Source organism: Chiloscyllium punctatum, chromosome 3, assembly GCF_047496795.1.
Source record: "Chiloscyllium punctatum isolate Juve2018m chromosome 3, sChiPun1.3, whole genome shotgun sequence".
In the NCBI taxonomy this organism is placed as follows: domain Eukaryota; kingdom Metazoa; phylum Chordata; class Chondrichthyes; order Orectolobiformes; family Hemiscylliidae; genus Chiloscyllium; species Chiloscyllium punctatum.
In genome coordinates this window covers 142,078,673-142,100,336 of record NC_092741.1, presented here as the reverse complement: position 1 = coordinate 142,100,336, position 21,664 = coordinate 142,078,673, and the positions used below count along the sequence as shown (strand labels likewise).

The 21,664-nt window shown below is 41.7% G+C and overlaps 1 protein-coding gene across 1 annotated transcript in view; it reads right to left on the bottom strand.

Annotated features, from left to right (window-relative positions):
* LOC140465854 (hippocalcin-like protein 1) overlaps positions 1–21,439 on the bottom strand; it is a 60,744-nt gene extending 39,305 nt beyond the window's left edge. The window contains exon 1 of the mRNA XM_072561711.1: positions 21,153–21,439. The gene's annotated coding sequence lies outside the window, so the exon portion shown is untranslated. The remainder of the gene's footprint in view (positions 1–21,152) is intronic.
* Positions 21,440–21,664: the final 225 nt, after the last annotated feature.

Sequence of the window (21,664 nt, the reverse complement as noted above, 5' to 3'; positions counted from 1 at the left end):
GCTGAATAAAACAAATTCCACTGTACTAGAAAAATTCAGTGAAGCAAAAAGGCAGCAAAATGGGAAAGCCTGATTCACTTTTGTTTATGATTAAAATGGACCTTACAATAGGTTCTGCATGTGTCAGCAGTTTAACTGAATGGATTATTTCTTTGCAAGAAAAAGAGTCTTTGTGCACTATTTCAAAAGAAACATCATCCTTGTAAATAGGGATTTATGACCATTTCATTGATGTCAAAAGACAAGTTGCATAATAAAATGTAGTCTGTCACACCAACTGTAGTTGTGAAATTCTAATATGGGTACACTTTCGTGTTTAGGTTTCCCCGATTTGAATGCAAGATACTTCATGTGAGAAAACAAATGAGACTAGAAGTAGTTTCATAACTATCCTGCTTTCTTCATAGCAAACGCCCCCACCCCCCACCGTTTCCTCTCTATACTCCATCCAGAAAAAAAAAAGGATAAGCAAATGGAACATTACTTTTTAAAATCACTAATGGTCCCGCAAGTTGTCCACCTGACTTCATATAAAGAATTCCTAACTAATATTACTTCTGTATTAAGTCAATTTCTTTGATATTGATAAAAGTTGCATTGCTGCAAGGAGATAGATGCACAGGTGATCCTTTAGTCATGGTACTCAAAGCAGAGGGAAATGCCGAAAATGTGCTATAATAATACTGCATTAATAGAATGTACTCCAGCTCCAAGTGGAGAAAGTTAAGAATTTTATGGAAAGTGAAGTGTTTTTAACTTCATTTGTTTAATTTTGGATTTATCTGAAGTTTCAATCTGATACAAACATTACTGTAAATAAAAGTACCACCACCAAACGTTTGAAAATTTAGTATCCTGAACAAACTTGAACTTATTTAGCACCTGCAATTTAAACCATGCTTAGTGGTCCTAACACCCTGAGACCATGATGCTAAGGCAGAATAATAACAGGATTGACGACTTAATGTCGGTCAATTAGATAGAGCTTTAAGACACAGTCTTAAAGAGATGATAGAGAACAGTCCCATTGAGACTATGATAGAAATATATAAAAAAAAACACACACTAGGGCAACAAAATTGAAGCTGGGGCAAAAGAGAGAATTCTAAAATGGACCTTAGCATGCACCAAACAATATTCACTGGTGAAGAAAAGATGGAAGCTACTCAGTGTGAGGTAGCGCCAGCGCTTACCACTACATATTCAGTGTTTGCTGTGTTGGACACAGTGCAGTGACAAGTGTTTCCTGACTCCTGATGAAGGGCTTATGCCCAAAATTTCAATTCTCCCACTCCTCAGATGCTGCCTGACCTGCTGTGCTTTTCCAGCACCACACTCTTGACTATGACCTCCAGCATCTGCAGTCCTCACTTTTCTCCTGGCTACATGGAGAACCAAATCATGAGCAAGAACAGATTTTCTTCCCCCTCTGGAGAAAGAGTGCATTAGAAAGCTGGATAGTCAAAAATCAGTATCTTTGGCACATCTCGACAAAAAAAACAACTTGCACATTTATTTCAAAACAGGGATAAGTGTCATCTGGTTGTAAAGCAAGGAAAACTTACATTTTATAAAACACCTTTTATCATTACAAAGTCTTCAAACAAGTAATTTTTGATTAGTCACTATAGTAGCGTTAGAAAGTCAATAAGTATTTTGCATGTAGCAACCTCCCTAAAACATGTATGAACAGATAAGTCAGTTTTGTGACAAAAGTAGAGAGATCGGCTAGGACCTTGGAGCAGGACATCTTGCTGAAAGTGTACAGCACCTTTGAGAGATCACACCTGGAATATAGTTCAAAGTTTTAGTCTCCTAATAAGGGAAAGGATGGTCTGGCCATGGTGGGAATGCAATGAAGTTTCATGAATTCCTGAGTGGCAAGACTGGAGTCTGAAGAGAAACTAAATGGATTAGATCAGATGCACTGGAGTGTGAAGAACGCTTGGGGTGGGGTGGGGTGGGGTGGGGGGAGGGGAGGAATCTCAGAAACCTCAAATTCTAACAGGGCTAGACTGGGTGAATGCAGGAACAATATTCCCAATGGCCAGAGTCCAAAACCAGCGATCACAGTCTAATGATACTGGGTAGATCATTTAGGACTGCAAGAAGAACAAAGGCCTTCAGTGAAAGTGGTGAGCCAGTGGAATTCTGTTACACTAAGTAGGGGTGGCTAAAACATTCAATGTTTTTGAGGTAGTAGATACTGTACTCAGGGCTAAAGAGATCACAAGACATTGGGAGAAAGCAGGAGCAGGGTTGGATGATCAAGCATGATATGGCACGGGTGAAGCAGGCTTAAAAAGGGCAGAGTGGCCTAGCTTCGCTCCTATTTTCTGAGCTGTGCAGCACTCCATCAGTACAGTACTGGACTGGACTGAAGCTTCAACCTTCACTTTGTCCTGGGCCTGTGATTGAATGTACAACCTTGACTTGTAGGCAAGGTGCTGCTAATTATGCCACAACTAAGGAGTCAACACACAAGATGATTTCTAAATGTGGTGAAGTACACAAGCTCCAGGTCTGTAACCTAGCCCCATCTTTATTCCCAGCAGGTTAGTGTGACATCACACCTTGGGTGACTGTGTGGAGTTTGCACGTTCTCCCAGTGTCTGCGTGGGTTTCCTCCGGGTGCTCTGGTTTCCTCCCACAGTCCAAAGATGTGCAGGTCAGGTGAATTGGCTATGCTAAATTGCCCATAGTGTTCGGTGAATTAATCTGGGTGGGTTACTCTGCGGAAATGGGTCTGGGTGGGTTACTCTGTGGAGGGTCGGGCCGAAGGGCCTGTTTCCACCCTGTAGGGAATCTAATCTAATCACAACAGTGGGTAGTCCTCAGTGCACTCAATCATGTATCAACTCTCACAGACCCACACACAACACCTGCAAGTTTACTATGAAAAGGGACATCACCTAACGAAAGGTTGCACAGTTAACTGGTGACTAGGTAACAGCAGTCAATCTGTATTTGTGATAGTCTTTTCTTTAAACCTCCCTTTTTGTTTAACTGTGCACATTTGATGTGAATACTGGGAAAAGTGGGATAGTGTCACCACGCCGTGTTGGCCCAACTTCTCGTGAAAGGAAGGGCTTGAATCATCAACCCTTAAGCTTTGCAGCAATGAGTCTGACTCTCGCATCAAGTGGAGGACTCCAGCCCCCCAGGTTATGATCCAGTCAACCAAGTTGTAAAGCAGAAAAAAACAGTAGCTAATTTACAAACAGGAAGATCCCATATACAGCAATTATGGTAATGACAAAATGTTTATTTTTGTGATAATGAAGGAATAAATATTTTGATAATGTCTTCAATTATTCCAAGAGTAGTTAACTTTTATTTTAAAATCAGCTTCAGACCACCAGATTCCAATTTGGAAACCATTTTTAGATGAGATTGTCTTTGTCTGTACATCAGGAATTTAAAGGCTTTTTGTTTTGTAGGTTGTAGTTAATTTCTTTTAAACACAAATAATTGGAATTGTCAAAGCATGTTTTTAAGCCAACACACTTGTGATACAGAAGGCACGTCAACTCAGTGGTTAGCACTGATGCCTCACAGCACCAGGGACCCAGGTTAGATTCCAGCCTCGGGCGACTGCATTTGCACATTCTCCATCTCTGCGTGGGTGTGCTCTGGTTTCCTCCCACAAATGCAGGTTAGGTGAATTAGCCATGCTAAATTGCCCACAGTGTCCAAGTATGGGTGGGTTAGGTTTGTTAGCTAGGGGTGAATATAGGGTAGGAGGAATGGGTCTGGGTGGGTTACCATTCAGAGGTTCAGTGTGGACTTGTTGGGCTGAAGGGCCTGTTTCCACACACTAAAAGGATGCTATTATTCTACACAGCAGAACGAGCTATTTTTAGCTTGATAGAAACTCACAAACTAAGGACAATGCAAGTCAGCACTGCCAAATTAAACACAAGAATGTTGACGAAGTAAATTGGCATTCATGCAAACTACTCCCTCCACTGAATTATTTATATCCTGAGAAATATACACTAAACTTCCACTTCAGTCACTCCAAGTTGAAGCACTACACTATTCAAACAGCATTTCAAAATCGCTTTGTTTGCTCTGTGCATTATGAGCCAATGGTAGAACGTTACAAAAGGAAACGGCTAAAAAACATGCCTGCTTAGAAATTGATATGGATTATAAAACTGAAACAACTGAACCAACATTTTCCATTGACTTTAGATGTGGTTTCTAATTATGCTCCACCCTGTGTTTAGCCTGCCTGCAGATGAACCTCAATGCACATGCAAAGTCAACACTGCCGAGTGAAGTGCACAAGAATGTCAGGGATGCAGTGGCGTATCGGCAGGTTACTGGATAAGTAATCCAGAACCCCAGGTTAATGTTCTGGAAACATGGGTTCAAATCCTACCAAAGCAGCTGGAGTAGGAGTTCAATTTAAGAAAGCTAGCATGCAAAGATGATCGATAGTCATAAAAAAACCTATCTGGATCACTTCAGAAAAGGAAATCGAAGAATCTCTAGCATGGAAGTGGGCAATTCAGCCCATAGAGTCCAGATTAGCCTTCCAAAGAGCCTCCCGACACTCTATCCCTGCATTTCCCATGGCTAATCCATCTAGGTTGCACATCCCTGGACACTATGGGAAATCTAGAGTCGAGTGTAGTGCTGGAAAACCGCAGCAGGTCAGGCAGCCCCCAAGAAGCTCCTCTGATGCTGCCTGACCTGCTGTCCTTTTCCAGCATCACACACTCTATTCTGATCTGCAGTCCTCACTTGCGCCAAAGTTGACTATGGGAAATTTAGCATGGCCAATCCACCTAACCAGCACATCTTTGTGGACTGTGGGAGGAACCCTATGCAGACACAGGGAGAATGTGCAAACTCCACAGAGTCAGAGAAGAGAATCGAACCTGGGTCCCTAGTGCTGAGAGGCAGTGCTAACTACTGAGCCACCATGCCACCCCTCTGCCATCTTTACCAAGTCTGACCTATATGTGACTCCTGACCCACAGCAACATGGTTGACTCAACTATCCTCTGGGCAATTAGCAATGCAATAAATGCTGGCCTGAAATTATGCCCACAACCCGTGACTGAATAAAACAACACAATTTTCAATAGCATTACTTGATCAGAATCAAGGCCAACACAAATATACTCTGGTACCCCTTTATCCTCATCCCTCCTCCATTGATTCCCACACCTGACCTGAAGACAGTGCTGAGATGGCCTCAGATATGCCTTTTAGCCTCTCCTGCCTCACTAGACATGTTGAAGCATTAAATACTAATACTGACGGGTGATTTAAGCTCCCTGCTATAAATATCCATTGACCACCTAGAGAGCAGAGGATCTGGCCCATAGACCAGATATATTCCAGAAGGTACACTGCAGAATCTCACAGATATTCCAGTGCAAGGGCTCAGTGCAAATTCTCGGAGGTCTGAACTTGTGACAGGCAGTTCCCCTGCTCCAAAGGACTCTGAGAAACTCCAACTCGAGTTAGAGTTGGAGACTATGACATTTCTAACTTAATGAACTGGATAAGTACCAGGGAAATATTAGAAGAAGAAATCCCAGTCAAACTCTTGGAGAATCACACAGTTGGCCTCATCCACCATATTTCCCCTTTGCCTTCCCTCTTACACATTTACCTCCACTACATAGCTTTATAAAAGCTGCCTAGGTTAAAAACAGAACACGTCAGCTAATGCTGTAAACGGTGGAGGGGGTCACAGCGCTGAGGTTTGTTGAATAGAAAGAAAGAACTCTCCACCTGAAGATTGTTCAGGAGAAGCAATGGAACAAGACAAGTGTATTTTTTTTTCCTCTGAACTGGATTGGAAATAGAATTTTTGGGACATTTTTAATTCACTCAGGGTGCAGGCCCCTCTGGCAAGGTCAACATTTATTGCCCACCACCCCCTCCCTCCAACTGGCTTCTAGAAGATAACGGTTCAGATATGATCTTGAACCGGTGCAGTTTGTGACAATGCTCCCATAGGGCTGCCATATCAGAATCAATGCTTCCCCCACATGGTGTGCAGTAACTGGGAAAGTGCCACAGAAGAATTAACAAGCCACTTACAAGGTGCAGAATCAAAGTCTGGGGATCACAGACTGCACAAACAGGGGGAACATTGGTGTGGAGGGCAGAAAGTCAGATGTACAGCACTGAAACAGACCCTTCAGTCAGACTGATCCATGCCAACCAGATATTCTAAATTAACTTAGTCCCATTTATCTACAAGTCACACCAATTAGATGTCAGCCCTAAACTTGTGACACCATCACTCACTGCAGGAAGGAGAACAATGCAAATTCCAATAGAATGCACACATTTCACAAAATAATATTTATCAGGAACAGTCAGATGTACAGCACAGAAACAGACCCTTCGGTCCAACTCGTCCATGCCATCCAGATATCCCAACCCAATCTAGCCCATATCCCTCCAAACCCTTCCTATTCATATCTCCATCCAAATGCCTCTTGAATGTTGCAATTGTACCAGCCTCCACCACTGCCTCTGGCAGCTCATTCCATACACATACAACCCTCTGTGAAAAAGTTGCCCCTTGGGTCTCTTTTACATCATTACCCCCTCACCCTAAACCTATGCCCTCTAGTTCTGGACTCCCCAAATCCAGGGAAAAGACTTTGTCTATTTATCCTATTCATGCCCCTCATGATTTTGTAAACCTCGAAGTTCACCCCTTAGCATCTGACACGCCAGGGAAAACAGCTACAGCCTAATCAACCTTTCCCTATAGCTCCTCCAACCCTCGCAACATCCTTGTAAATCTTAGGAGGGTTGTTTTTCAGACTGGAGGCCTGTGACCAGTGGAGTGCCACAAGGATTGTGCTGGGTTCACTACTTTTCATCATTTATATATATATATAATTGATTTGGATGTGAGCATAAGAGGCAGAGTTAATAAGTTTGCAGATGATACCAAAATTGGAGGTGCAGTGGACAGCAAAGAGGGTTACCTCAGATTACAATGGGTCTTGATCAGATGGGCCAATGGGCTGAGAAGTGGCAGATGGAGTTTAATTTAGATAAATGCGAGGTGCTGCATTTTGAGAAATCAAATAACAGCAGGACTTTACCATTACGTTTATAAGTCCTAGGGAGAATGGCTGAACAAAGAGACCTTGGACTGCTGGTTCATAGTACCTTGAAAGTGGAGTTGCAGGTAGATAGGATAGTGAAAGCAGTGTTTGGTAAGCTTTCCTTCATTGGTCAGAATATTGAGTATAGGACTTGGGAGGTCATGTTGCGGCTGTACAGGACATTGGTTAGACCACTGTTGGAATATTGTGTGCTATTCTGCTCTCCTTCTATCGGAAAGATGTTGTGAAATTTGAAAAGGGTATTAAAACAAAAATTGAAACTACAACTTTTTTTGGTTTATTTTTCTTATAACCAAAGAGAGCCTTGTTGTGTTAACATTAATTTAGGTATAGCCAGCAGAATATTGATGCAGAATTTTTCAAGAGTTGTACCAAATATTAGAACATTGGCTTGCTCACTCCTAAACCCAAGTCAAACAATACCATTATTGAACATTGTAATCAAGTGTTACTAGAATGGCTCAGCAATCAATTTCTTCAAAACAAAAAATATTCAAAGACAAAAAAAAACCCACTGGAGGACTTGGGTACCTATCAAGATAAAACAAAGCATTTCCTCAAGCAGAATTTTACAGCAGTTGGTGCAGAAAAAGCTGAAAAATATGTTGCTGGAAAAGTGCTGCAGGTCAGGCAGCATCCAAGGAACAGGAGAATCAACGTTTCAGGCATAAGCCTTTCTTCAACATTTGTGGCAGAATCGAACAGGAAGTTTGGTGAAGCTGAGACTTTGGGCGCATTTCACATCCCCACCTGACACTTTTGACAAGTGATGTGGTGAATTCCTCATTTGGCAGCAATGAGGTGCTAATTAAGGGGGACAATTACTGGTCAAACGCATTGTTAGTGTGGAGAGTTGGGTGTCAACATTCAGCTTCCTCTCTTACCAAACATATCTAAATAAAATAGACGTGGAAATCCCAATGAGCGCTTGGTCTGAATAATGTGGGCGGCACGGTGGTTAGCACTGCTGCCTCACAGCGCCAGAGACCCGAGTTCAATTCCCACCTCAGGCAACTGTCTGTGTGGAGTTTGCACATTCTCCCTGTGTCTGCGTGATTTCCTCTGGGTGCTCCGGTTTCCTCCTACAGTCAAAAAATGTGCAGGTTAGGCGAATTGGCCATGCTAAATTGACCGTAGTGTTAGGTGAAGGGGTAAATGTAGGGGAATGGGTGGGTGGGTTGCTCTTCGGAGGGTCAGTGTGGACTTGTTGGGCCGAAGGGCCTGTTTCCACACTAAGTAATCTAATCTAACGTCCATGGTGGACATTGGACCCCAGCAACTAAGGCTCCATCTGTGGGCGCCAGCCTCTCTCATCCCATGGTCACAGACATAGGCATCTAATATGTGCCAGCCTTCAAGAACCCTCATGGCACATCTGTGGATCCACTTTTGCACCAGAAACTATTACAATGCTGCAACAAGGACACGGTGCACTCAGTGGCACAGACCTTGCTCATAGACTGGACTCGGCTGTATCACCAAGCTCTCTCTCGCTGTCATAGTGCTCATTCATTTCGATCCTACCTGGATGCTCCCTGCCTTTTAGAAATTTGCCCCCTCTCCCAGAGGGATGAGGCTCATATTGCGGTTTAGTAGAGGAACAATGCCAGGAAGCTTGTTGTAGTTGCCAATGTGCCTGAGTGGGTAGCACGGTTGTTACTTTTGTTGCAAGTGGGGAAGTGCCCCAAGTGATTCAGTAGGCATCAGGGAGGGAAGAGTCAGGGCTAGGGGTGTCAGAGGCTAGCAGTGGGTGGGGATGGGAGTGGTGAGACTAACTGGGGAAGACTATGAGGGCAGAGGGCACATGAGATCTGATGGCAAGCAGGTACAGTAAAAAGGATAGATGAATGAGAGCTGTTGGAGAGAAGATAGTGCCACATACACTGGCAGAGTGGAGGCGGTCATTAACCTCCTCCTTGCTGGACAATCCTCCAGACCGCACTGAAACCAGCTATAACCACAGACCAGGCAGGCATGATCCAGCATTGCTGCCTCCTCTAGAGCCAATGCAGGACTTCCTGCAGGACCAGTAACCTACAAAGCAGAGTGCTAATGTGTCCATCTGCCACATGCAGGGTAAACATCAGGATCCACACGAGGCAACTCAGGACTGACATCACTTGCACAGACGCACAATGGGCTTTCAAAGATGGTGCAGACACATAGGATAATGGTGAATTCTGGGATATCCACTGAATGGAGAACTGTTCCAGGAATGACATGACAAGATGGAACCAGATTTGGATGGGAGGGATGCCACAGGGATGGGGTAGGTCAGTAATGAGGAGAGTTTGACAGGATGAGAAAACTTACTTGACCTCATGATAGAAGTGCACCCAAAACAAAACAACTCAGACTTAGACCAAAAAAAAATGCAAGTTTCAGCCCCTCATTCTCATCCCTGCAAATCCTGATTGGTAGGGTTATATTTCAGACCAGAAATGCTCAATTCAAAAACCATTCTTTTAAGCAAAAAAAAAACATTTGTATTTGCAAAACATGTGGCCTGTTTCACAGTCTGGTACTTACATTTACAAATGCTTTTTCATGATACAAAGAAAAGCACTGATGAAATCAGGTTGGCATTTAAAAGAAAACCATTCAATAAATGCAGGCTTTGCTCACTGGATCAGCATTCATTGCCTATTCCTGGCTACCTTTAAGAACATAGAACAATACAGTGCAGAACAGGCCCTTCAGCCTTTGATGTTGCACCAACCTGTGAACTAACCTAAGCCTATCCCCCTACACTGTCCCATCATCATCCATATGCTTATCCAAGGACTGTTTAAATGCCCAAAGGTGACGGCAACTTGTCTTCTTGAAACTTTGTCTGTAACTACACCGAATGGACTGCAATGTTTGAGGGAAGTGTTTTTATGACTCTGGTCCAGTGACAGGAGAGGAGCAAGTGATATAACCTTCCTGACTTGGAATTAAGAAAAAATCATCATTTCTTCACTTTAAACAACCATGGGCATAGATTCCACGCCACAAATTATATTAAACTCATTTGCCACACTTCATGCAAGGAGAAAGTCTTGAAGCTTTCATTGGTACAAAAATAACCAGAAAATTCATGGAATGCCCTGCCAGTAGCAGTAGTGGACTCTCCCTCTTTATGGGTATTTAAGCGGGCATTGGATAGGTATATGGAGGATAGTGGGTTAGTGTAGGTTAGGTGGGCTTTGATCGGCGCAACATCGAGGGCTGAAGGGCCTGTACTGCGCTGTATTCTTCTATGTTCTATAAAATTAATGCATCATAATAAGATATTCAGGAGAGGCTGAATAGGCTGGGGCTATTTTCCTTGGAGCATCGGAGGCTGAGGTATGACTTATAGAAGTTATAACATCATAAGGGGTTTGGATAGTGTGAACAGCCAAGGTCTGTACCCTGGAGTAGGGGAGTCCAAAACTAGAGGGTATCGGTTTAAGGAGAGAGGGAAAAAATTCAGAAGGGACCTAAGAGGCAACTTTTTCATGCAGAGGGCAGTGCAGGTATGGAATGAGCTGCCAGAGGAAGTGGAGGAGGCTGGTACAATTGCAACATTTAAAAGGCATCTGGAAAGGTATATAACTAGGAGGGTTAAAGAGGGATAGAGGCTAAAAGCTGACAAACAGGACTAGATTAATTTAGGAAACCTGGTCAGTATGGAGGAGTTGGACTAAAGGGTCTGTTGCCATGCCTTTTCCATCTCTACGATGCTATAACTTGCATCTTGCAAAGTAGATGGTGTCTTAAATGTTATGTCAAACATTACATATTGCATAGCATTTTCAAGTCTTGCGTCTGGAAATGATTCCCATACCAGTTACAGCAAAGTACGCAGAGCCAAGAATCATCAGCTTTGGCTGGACATGTTCGTGGAGGTTCCATTACACCGACACCGCATCAGCCACTGTAACGCTCAACAAAACTGTATTGTTCCATGTTTTTAAAATACCTCTACAATCTCTCTGCCAGGTCGCCTGCAACTGTGCACTGGAAATTCTTTAATGCCTGGATATTTGGCAACTCTAACGTAGTCACTCCATGGAAAATATTAGCAGTCTAGCAATCCATTTTTTTAAAAAACATTTTTCTTCAAGAAACACTGTCTTTTGAGAATCCGCGTTACGATTAGAAAGCAGAATAGTTCTACCATTTCTGTTACTAACCTCACTAATCTTGCAAAATAATTTAATTTCTAGATTGGATTTTCCCATGAATGGATTGTTCTTCAGTATAAAGTTTATTCTCCCCCACCCCTCCTCCCCATCCTCACTATTTCAGTGAGTGAGGGAATTACACTCCAATGTAACATGCTTACTGTGAAATAATAGATTAATGGTTAAACCCATACATTATTTGCTCTTTCTGAATATCCTGGCCTTACTCAACTTCCCCAATTTCCTACACCCACCATCCTTATAGCTTAAAATGAATCTACCACAGCTCGGTGCTGTTGGCCTGGACTTGCCAAGATTTAAGATTGTGCTTGCTCAATGGGACTGACCCTCCGACAATTTGGGATGCAATAAAATGCAGGTCTATTAGCCATAATCACATTACACTATACAGTTTCTTTCCCCATCTTTCTAATGTCAAGAAAATCTCAAAATGCTGGTGGACCAGGCACGATTGTTAAACATAGTATTACAGAAACGTTTGATTCTCAAACTCATTAAAAGCTCAAATAATGTTCTTGTAAGTCATCGCAATTGGTAAGATTCTGAAATCCCCATTACAGGGCAATGAAGCAAATCAAGGGTTGCTGCCAGTGGGAAAAAAAAGGAACAAATTAGACCTAAAGATCAATTATGCCACCTATCCAAAACTCATGGTTAAGACATTTACATTAGTGGCCCTCTTTGCAGTTGCCCGTCACTTATGAAATTCACAGTCTGATCATAGACTCCTTGGTTACCTTAATTTAATCTATCCACTGGCTGCGAGCTGCCCTCCACTGTCCTCAAATGACTTGGCATTAACTGAATTTTACTTTTAAAAGTAAGGATTATTGGCAAACTAAGCTGCCCCTAACATTCGGCTGACCAACCGAGTTGTATGGTAAACACTAAACTGAAGACATGAAAGTTGCCAAATCAGAGTTAAAAGGGAGCAACTTTGTAACAAGATTTCATTCAGATTCCTTGCTGAGCTGGGTTTCCTTATCTTAGCTCTGCTCCTTAAACTACACTGCAAGACGATGCCTACAGTACTACATTGTTCTGAAAAAGCAAGTGAAGTGAGGAACAGAGGACAGTAACAGCCACACCACCTTTAGCATCAGTCTCCGGTGACAGAGTCGCATGTACACCTATCGTACCTCACTGCTTTTACTTTCAAAAGCTTGTTCACTCATTCAGAAAGTGAACAAAAGGCAGTCTGGAATATCTTAAATAAAAGCAAAGCATCACTGTTACAGATTTGTACAGACTTCATTTAAAGCATTTGGGTCAATTTTAAACTTGGTTTAAGGTAGATTGATTGGGATAACTTTTTTTGGCCAGGTTAGAGTGGAATTGGGGGTTTGCCATGAAGGAGAATTCTCTCACTGTATCTTAGCCAATTTGCCTCTAAATTACCTACCATGCCCAATTTCTCCCCATCTTAGCATGCGCTATTACCAAAACAAATCACCACTTGATTGATATTCAGGAATTCACCAGTATCACATCCACTGACGCCATCTTTAAAAACCAGTGAGGACTTGGAGAAGGACCGTCAGTCCAGTTCTTTACAGTTCAGCACATCTGCCCTGGATGTGTTGGGAAAGGGGGGGGGGGGGTGGGGGGTGGCATCTGTGCACTGCTTTGCAGGTAGGGACCTGGAGGTCACACTGGACTGGGTGGTGCCAGTGAGGCACTTCCTCCTCCCCTAGCATTAGCAGTGGAGGCCATGTTACTAGACCATGCCAGCTGTCTAGAGAAACACACAGAACTGTAAAGGAGGAAGTCAATATTTCCACTCCCCAGGGCAAGTGCCTCCCAACTTAATTCCTATACTATACCTCTCACTACCTCAACCAGTGCACCCACCTCTCACCAAGTTTATGCAATGCCACACTCAGTACTGCATGCAACCCCTTTCCCACCTCAACCAGACACAAACAATCTGCATGCCCTCTGCACAGCCTCAGTGATGACATTCCCCACTTGCAGTAACAGTGCCACCCACTTGCACCTCCCTGGATTCTAGCCCCTCTCTCACACCATGAGGAAAATAGCCCATCAAGAGGTAGAAAAGTCAAGGTACAGCTCAGTCAGCCCTGAACAAGGAGGGGATTGGGATTCTGACCTGGCATTTGAACTGGTATTGGAGGCTGCCCCTTGACTTACTGCACTGGCAGCCCCAAGAGTTAAGGCTACCTCCCTTGAGTTGATTGAGGACTGATCACTACAACAAACCTCCTGGCTTGGAGTCTGCCCTAAATGGCGAGGCAGGACAGCAGTATACAAGTCCGGCATCTTTTATTGAGTTTCAAAAAGACATGGCAAGGCATCAGTGTTTAGGTACCTCAGAGTGAGCGATTGCTGAGAGAGACACAGAGACACAGAGACACAGAGACACAGAGACACAGAGACACAGAGACACAGAGACACAGAGACACAGAGACACAGAGACACAGAGACACAGAGACACAGAGACACAGAGACACAGAGACACAGAGACACAGAGACACAGAGACACAGAGACACAGAGACACAGAGACACAGAGACACAGAGACACAGAGACACAGAGACACAGCTGGAGATGCAGGTCCAGTCCAGAAACTAGGTGCATGTCACTGAGCTCTCAGTGCCTTCGTTGCAACATCACAATGATAGTTGCTGGTGTAGCATTGAAATGCAGAAGCTTGTTATAAGTGGATTAGTGGCCAGGCATAAGAATCCAGAGGTTGGCGCATGCCAGATGCTAATGTCCATGGACACAAAGTGCATAGTCAGGTGCCCATGGATCATGCCTTGAGATGTTGGACACCAAACATGCAGGTCATTTGGAACAAGTGGGGAGCTGAACTGACCAGATGCTCACTAGTTTCCTAACATCAAGATTATTTGGAGAGTTTGGCAAGATAGGCATCTGAATATTAATGAGGGAAACAAGGCCATTAACAAGGTATTAACAAGCAATAATCTGTCAATTGCTACCTCGCATGAATCATACTATGCTACATGGGAAAAGCATAAAAGATGGAGCGAGATTGTCTCATGGTTGAGGCATGCTTTGTGACACTTAACCAATTCTACCACACCTCACCAATGTCCATGCCACTCAGACAAAAACAAGACTGCGCTTGCTGTACTTTAAGATAGAAAATACACTGGCTTCGCACTTCAAAAATTTCCAAGGTTCATAATTTTCAAATATCTATCCCAATGTAACTTACTCTCCTACGTAAAATATTTGCAAAGGTCATAAGATGTCTATCTTTTTACAGTTGTTCATAGAACCAGATTTCATTGAAGTTGCCAAATTACTGGCTTAAATTAAAAGCTGCAAGTGTGGATAGGTGTCCATGGCTAAATTTCATTGACTGATGTAAATATCACATGTACGGAATAGTTTTGAAAGCTCCAACTAAACCTTTATTCACCTCTTGTCCCTACCAAAATAATCCACTTTAAAGTTATCACCTATTTCTATCCACTAAGCTGCTTACTGTCCACCAGTACATGCTGCTTATTCAGTCATTTGCTGTTGTTTGACCTCAGCTATTGCTGTAATATTTAAAAATATCAATTAATTCCCAACTTTAGTCCTGGCTGCTATTGGTGGGTTATTTTTTTGAAAAAAAAAAGATAGATCTCCCTCTAACTCTCTCTCTGGGTTGCATCCAATGTTTAAAACAGCAAAATTTATCTGGATGGAAGTCAGGATAGAAAGTTTCCATTTAAATCTCAGCACTGAAGTGGAATGGAGTAACAGATTGAAAAGTATTTGTAAAGCCCTGCTGGGACTGCCTGTGGAGAACTTTTGCAGATCTCAAGTGAAATTAGTGGAAGGATGTGACTCAACTAAACACATGACCCAAGTAAAAAATAAAGATGGCCTCACCCCAGACATCCGCCATCCCTACAAACGGATACAAGTTCAAGAGTCCACAGAACTGTAATACTAATAGCCTTGCACTGCTTACAGCATCTTTGAGAATTCAATTCCTTTCTGCAATAGTATTTTTTAAATCGTTGGATTCTCAAGCACACTGTCATATTTTACAAAGATTCACGTCCATTTTATGCAGCCCCATACATGCATGCATTTTCATGAAGCCACCATACTTTTGATTATACGCTACTTGCAGTTGATATCCAAGTGTCGAGGCTTGACTATTGCGCTAGCAGCAAGGCTTTGGTGTTAGGTGTGTGTTGAGTTGATGGGAGAAGAAGGTGGTGACCCTGTTTACATCTGGTAATACTGAAGAAACAAAAGGCTTGATAGCATCAGATAAGTCAGTGCAAAGGCTCCCATCAATTCCACTTCTATTCAGATCAACAGTCACAAAATGGCTATTTATATCCGAATAATCCTTCCTTCACTCTTGACAGAAGCTAACAGATTTGCTGTGCACTCTCTGTATTGCGCTAAGGCAGCCATAAAAGGTACAAAATATTATGTTCATCCACTACATAGCTTCAAGTCATAGCCAAACAAGAAACTCAAGCTACACTTTAAGTTAATGGAAATGCTTAACTTAACCAATGTAATTGATGACACAAAACAGCACTATGAATTATGTCCAACCATAAATAACTAAATTATTACTTTCCTCCTGCACAAGCTACTTGTTATAAATTAAGTGGACATCATCCAGCATCTCTTCAACCAGTTTCTAGAAAGTGTCAAACAGCAACTGCTATAACGTCCTGTTGTTGGCACAGAGCTTTTGTTGACAGCACTTAATAGGAATTTGAGGACTCAGGCCTATATTTCAATACAAGAGCAAAGTGCATTGACACTTCAATCTTTCATATTGCTTGGTTTCACATTATACAGTATTTAAGTAATGCTAAAAATTATCTTTTCTCATCTCCAAAATGGCAACTACAAAGATTTTACATTGTTGTGTGTAACGTCTAAATTGTCATGCCTTTTGAGAGTAGATAGAGTAGATCTTCAACATGTTGCTGAAGCATAAATGAAACTGACTGAAAGAAACCGTCCAATTTTAATTATCTGATGGCCATTGGTTTTACACCAGACTGCAATTTCTTTTTTAAATCCACCAATTCTGGTCAAGTATTGGTCACCAAACAGACCAATAAGCTAAAACTAAATATTCCAAAAGGGACATAATCTGCAACGTTAATACATTTCTAAGCCAACTCAGAAATAGTGGAGATGCTTCCTTTTTGCACATTTTATTATTGAGACCATTCCTTGCCTACCAGAGTACACAATTGAAAAGCTGTAGCCTATAGTTCCAAGGTGCACAAATTACCAATAAATGGGATTTGATTAGTGGGAAAACAATCTTGTAAAGTTTCCTTCAAAATAACAAGTATTGAAGCTCAAAAGTGTCCCTGGATTTATATTCTCCAAGATTTAAAGTTGAAATTTTGCCTCAAAACAACCCCAGTTCCTATTTCTAGTGAGACCAAAAACCCTCCAATTCAATTCAAAACACATTTTGGGTACAGACAACTGTCATCCACCAAAAAGAAACTGGTGTTATTTATCACAAGCAGGATGGTTACTTTGTCCAGAATTTAAAATATTTTTCAGCGCTCAATGCTTACTAAAATGATAAGTTACTTTGAGTGGAAGAATTACAGAAATGAATGACTCTGGACACGATTTCCCCAGTTTGAATGTTTTGATCTCTGCTCACAGTCTGCTGCTCATCATACAGGAAAACAGGATAAAAAAAACAACCAGCAGTATACAATATCCAGCTGACTGAAATGTTACTTGGATAGTCACAATATAATCACATTATCTCATGGTGTGGAGGGAAACCACAGATAAAGGAGAAATTATACAAATAAAATTAGGTTTCAGTTATGTAATGGATCACTAGGTGTAATAGGATTTACTATCCTGTGGATTTTAACTGGCTAACCTAATCATACAATTGAGTGCACTCAAAGTGGTTCTCAGAAAGATTGTAGTTCAGTACCTTTTAAAAGAATCAATGCTCAAATGCTACAACTAATCATTTCAACAATCTAAATTCATTAGTTTAATTTCAATTGTTTCTATGAATGTACACTTGCAAACTAATTTCAGTTAATTATAAAGAATACAGAGATTGTACAAAGTGCATCGTTTATGTAAAATTTAAGTTGTGGTGCAAGTTCTTCTTTGGCAATGAATTCTAGCAATAATAACCAGCAAGTCAATGAGGAATTGAATGTTATATAGTTGAATGATTATAGGAGCTTAGAGGTCAAGACCTGATTATTAGGCCAAATCTAATTTTGGTAGCTTAAACCTTCATTAGAAGACTCAGAACTATTTTTGGATATGGATACATATTCACTCCTCCCTTCAGCGGAGATGAATTATCTTACGTCTTGCACACTAACATTTAACCGTCACCATAGAAGTCAAATTTATGTCAAGTTAAGTGCATGTCAAATACACTTGGTACACAATTAGGTGATCTTATTCCTGGGCTCCAATTATAGAACATACATTTAACTTGCTTTTAAAATAACCAGGAACAAAGACATTGCTGAAGCTATTAGTTACAGCATTTGAGAATTAAAGCCTTTCTTTAAAAAAACGAGTGGGACATGAATTAAAACAAACCAATTCCTTGAAGAAAGAATTCTCCAACTTTGTAATACTGTCAGAATTAAACGATTAGTTTGGCTGAGTTAAAGTCCACACGGGTAGTAAATCCTATTACATCATTTGATCCATTATTGAACTAAAATCTAATTTCACAGGTTACTTACCACAGCATCATTCATAAGAAGAATGATTTACAGAAGATTTGTATCATTATTTAATAAAGTTTCTCACATGAATGCAGCATTACAAAATGAGCACCAGATTGCAACATATTTGAAATGTCAGTTACAAGGCAGTCAAATTGAAATGCCAAAATTGTCAGAAGGGATCTTTGAGGCAATTTCAGAATTATGAAACATGCTACTTTCAAAGAATGCAAAACAAATACTGACATGTTACAAGTTGGTTTGGAAAATAGATGAGCAAATATTTTGCTTCCATGAAGGCAGACAAGAATCTTGCCGAGCTAAGTTCAATTACTTTTTTATTCATTTATTAGGTGTGGGCTTCATTACCTTAGTGAGTATTTATTGCCTTTCATTAAATTACCCTCAAGGAGGTGGCAGGAATCTGCCTTTTTGAACTGCTGCAGTCCAGCTAATACATACACCTGCAGTGCCGTTAAGGAAGAGTTCCAGAGTTTTGATCCAGTGACAGCAAAGGGAATAACAATACAGTTCCTAGTCATGATGCTGATGGTGTTCCCATACAACATCCCACACAGGTGGGGGTGGGGAGATGGGTACACATTATCATTGATACACAACCACTCAAAGTAAATATCCAATTATACTTGGGAAGGATTGCTTTAAAGACAAAAACCCTTTTCGTTCCAGAATTTGATCTTTGTTAAAGGAAAAGCACATACTTAAAAACATGCAAATTTGTAATTCCTATGTGGACATAACATTTTTCTGAATGAGCTTTACAAATAATTGGACATCGTGAATTTATCACAGTATTTAAAAATGGCTCTAATTGCTTAGGCCTGTTACAGCTGTGAAGAATTTTCTGAATGCAATCTAACTCAGCTATTGTCCTGTCTTCCAACCAGAATTGCTCAATCAGAAATTTCTAAATCAAGGCCTCCTGGTACCACTCAAGAAATTCTATAAAAGGAAGTGATGTCAAAAGCATAAATAGCTTTGATTTACATTTCAAAGTGTTCTACTCCTAGCTGCCTAATGGAGATAAATAGTGTCCCTTTAAGAGAAAGAACTGGAAGAAACAATCTGGAGGTACAGTGATTCAGAAATCACCCTTTGAATTGGACAGCCTGGATTTAAACATAGTTCACATGTCGAATTAAAGTCTTCTTTTAACAAGAGCTAAAAAATTGTGTAATCTTAGTATTTAAAATGTCCTGTTCATCAACTATGAGTGACTAGTACTGTATTGGAATAAATCCAGGTTGGGATTTAGGTGTAATGTGCAGACACAGCTGTGACCCATGAAACAACTGACCTTAGAGTGCTCCATATGGCCACAGATACTAAACAGGGCATTCCTTCCTAACATCTTCACTTGAATAAAGCACAAGTATTTGAGAGAATTCTACGCCATCCCAGAAGAACCTAATTGGGGAAGCAGGTATTTTACCATTCATCTGGTGCCATCACACAATAACAAGTGTTACACAAGCTCAGCCATAGGGGAATTAAACAATCGCCACGGGCTGATCTCCACGACTGGCTGTGTGTAGAGAAGGGAGTGTTTCTTTTCCTACCTCTGGGAAGAAAGGCCCAGGTTCAAGTCTGAACGACACCATAGGAACAGGTTGATGAAAAAGCAGCCTCCTTTCATTTGGTTTGACATCCAGTTGGATGTACATTTGAAATGGGTGCCATGGCATTCTTGTACATTCTGGATACGAGGAAGCTTATTTTTGCCGCCACAGAGGATTAAAAGTCCAATCAGTAGTTATGAAAAACAGCCAATGTGACGTGCAATTATATGACCCGCTAAGCCTTCCATTATTTTACAGCCATACATTAAAAGCAGAGTGGTCTGTAAACTTGCCCCATAAAGAATAAGCACAAGCAAGCATTCGTTAGCTGGGAGAAGAGCTACTTTTGAACATCGGAGAGGAGATTATTTGAGTAATATTTTCAAACTGCACACAGCATTGGAAGTGGGCACCTTTAAATGAATCAGATTCATGTCACTGAAAGTATACATGCTGAACTGCAATAATATACATAGATCACTAGCTGTCTCAACCTCACAGCCAAATCTAAAACCTGACCTGGACTTCTGGGTTAAAACTAGCCAAGGCCTTGTACTGGTGTTTCACATTGCACTTATGTCACAGGCCCACTCCACCTGTCTGGCTATGCACCGAGCTTTGTGAGGATTATTCATCTCATCCATGGATTACTGCATGTCGTCGTGAGAACCTGCCAGGTAGACAGTATTTTTAAACAGATGCAGTACAGCAGCTTTACCGACCTCAAATTAAAAAAAGTGAACAACCACAGAGTTTTCTTTTTACCAATTGCAAATACAAGCACTGCCCAGAATAAGTCAGCTTAAAGAAAACACTCCCTACGTTTTGGTTTAACAAGAAGGGAAAGAAAAGTTTATTGCCCACAAGTCTGCTTTTAAAAGAAATGTTCGAGGTCATCGTGTCATTCTAAAGTAGATTCCACCCCCCTTTATTAAAGCTGGAAGTAGATTAGAAGCTCACATTCCAAAACTCCAAGGAAACACTGCAATTAACACGGCACTTCGGACATCAACGAGCGACAAGAACTGCATTTCAAGGAGGGAGTTTAAAACACCCTGGTCCAACTCATACGCCCATCTCCCGAGCAGTTACGAGTTACTTACAAAAGCTCAGTTTTGCAGTTGCAAGACTGATGTCTACAGACCTCACCCTGGAAAACAAAACACTACACCAGGCAAGTCATTCCAATAACGGTCAACTTTTAAAACGTTCGCTTTGGAAAACAAGTTTGGGGCGGCCGGGATTTGGGGGTGGAGGCTGGGTAGAAAGGCGACAGAATGTGGCCAAGCTATTTTGGGGGTGGAAGGGACAAACATACTTTGTAATACGACCGGGGGGGGGGGGGGGGGGTAGTAAGAGCGGAAGAAAAAAAAAGAGGAAGAATTAGCTTGGAAGCTGTTTATTAGAGAGCAACCCCTCCACACCCCACCATTCTGCACTTTATTTTCCGTCAGCTCCTGTGTGGAACCACTGTAGCAATAACAATTCGGGAAAGTTGCTGTAGTGTATTGCTCGAATTGCAAACTAGCTTCCTCTCTCTCACACACACACACACACACACACACACGTACATACATAGACTCACCAAATACCCCACAGGGCTCCTTAACAGTGCACCTTTCCTCCTCACTTTTACTCTGTAGGTCCGTTGTTCAGTCCAATTGATTTTAAAAATGATTGGAGCCAGAAACAAAAACCTAGCTCGTTAAGATCGATAAAAGGAGACCTCAATTAGTCACGATGCGATGGAGAAATTACAAGCCTGCAGTGAGGAAGCATCAGTGGTTTGTACACAGCCTTGTCTACTCCAGGAGCAACCCTTTCCATTTCAGGCAAAGGATGAGGAGCCGCCGCGCGGCTCCATGTAACTATTTCCATGGACTAGCCCACCCACTGCAAAGAGGGGAGTGGGAGTGTGAGGGCAAGGGCCTTTCCCACACAATCACCTATCTCTCTTTCATTATGGTACAATCCTTCCACACTAATCACTCCACTGCAATTACTCAGCAGCTCTTGTTATGAGGATAGAAAATGCTTATGTGTCAAAAGTGAAAGCAAACAAACAATCCACCCCCCCCTAGGTTTTTTAATTTAGCA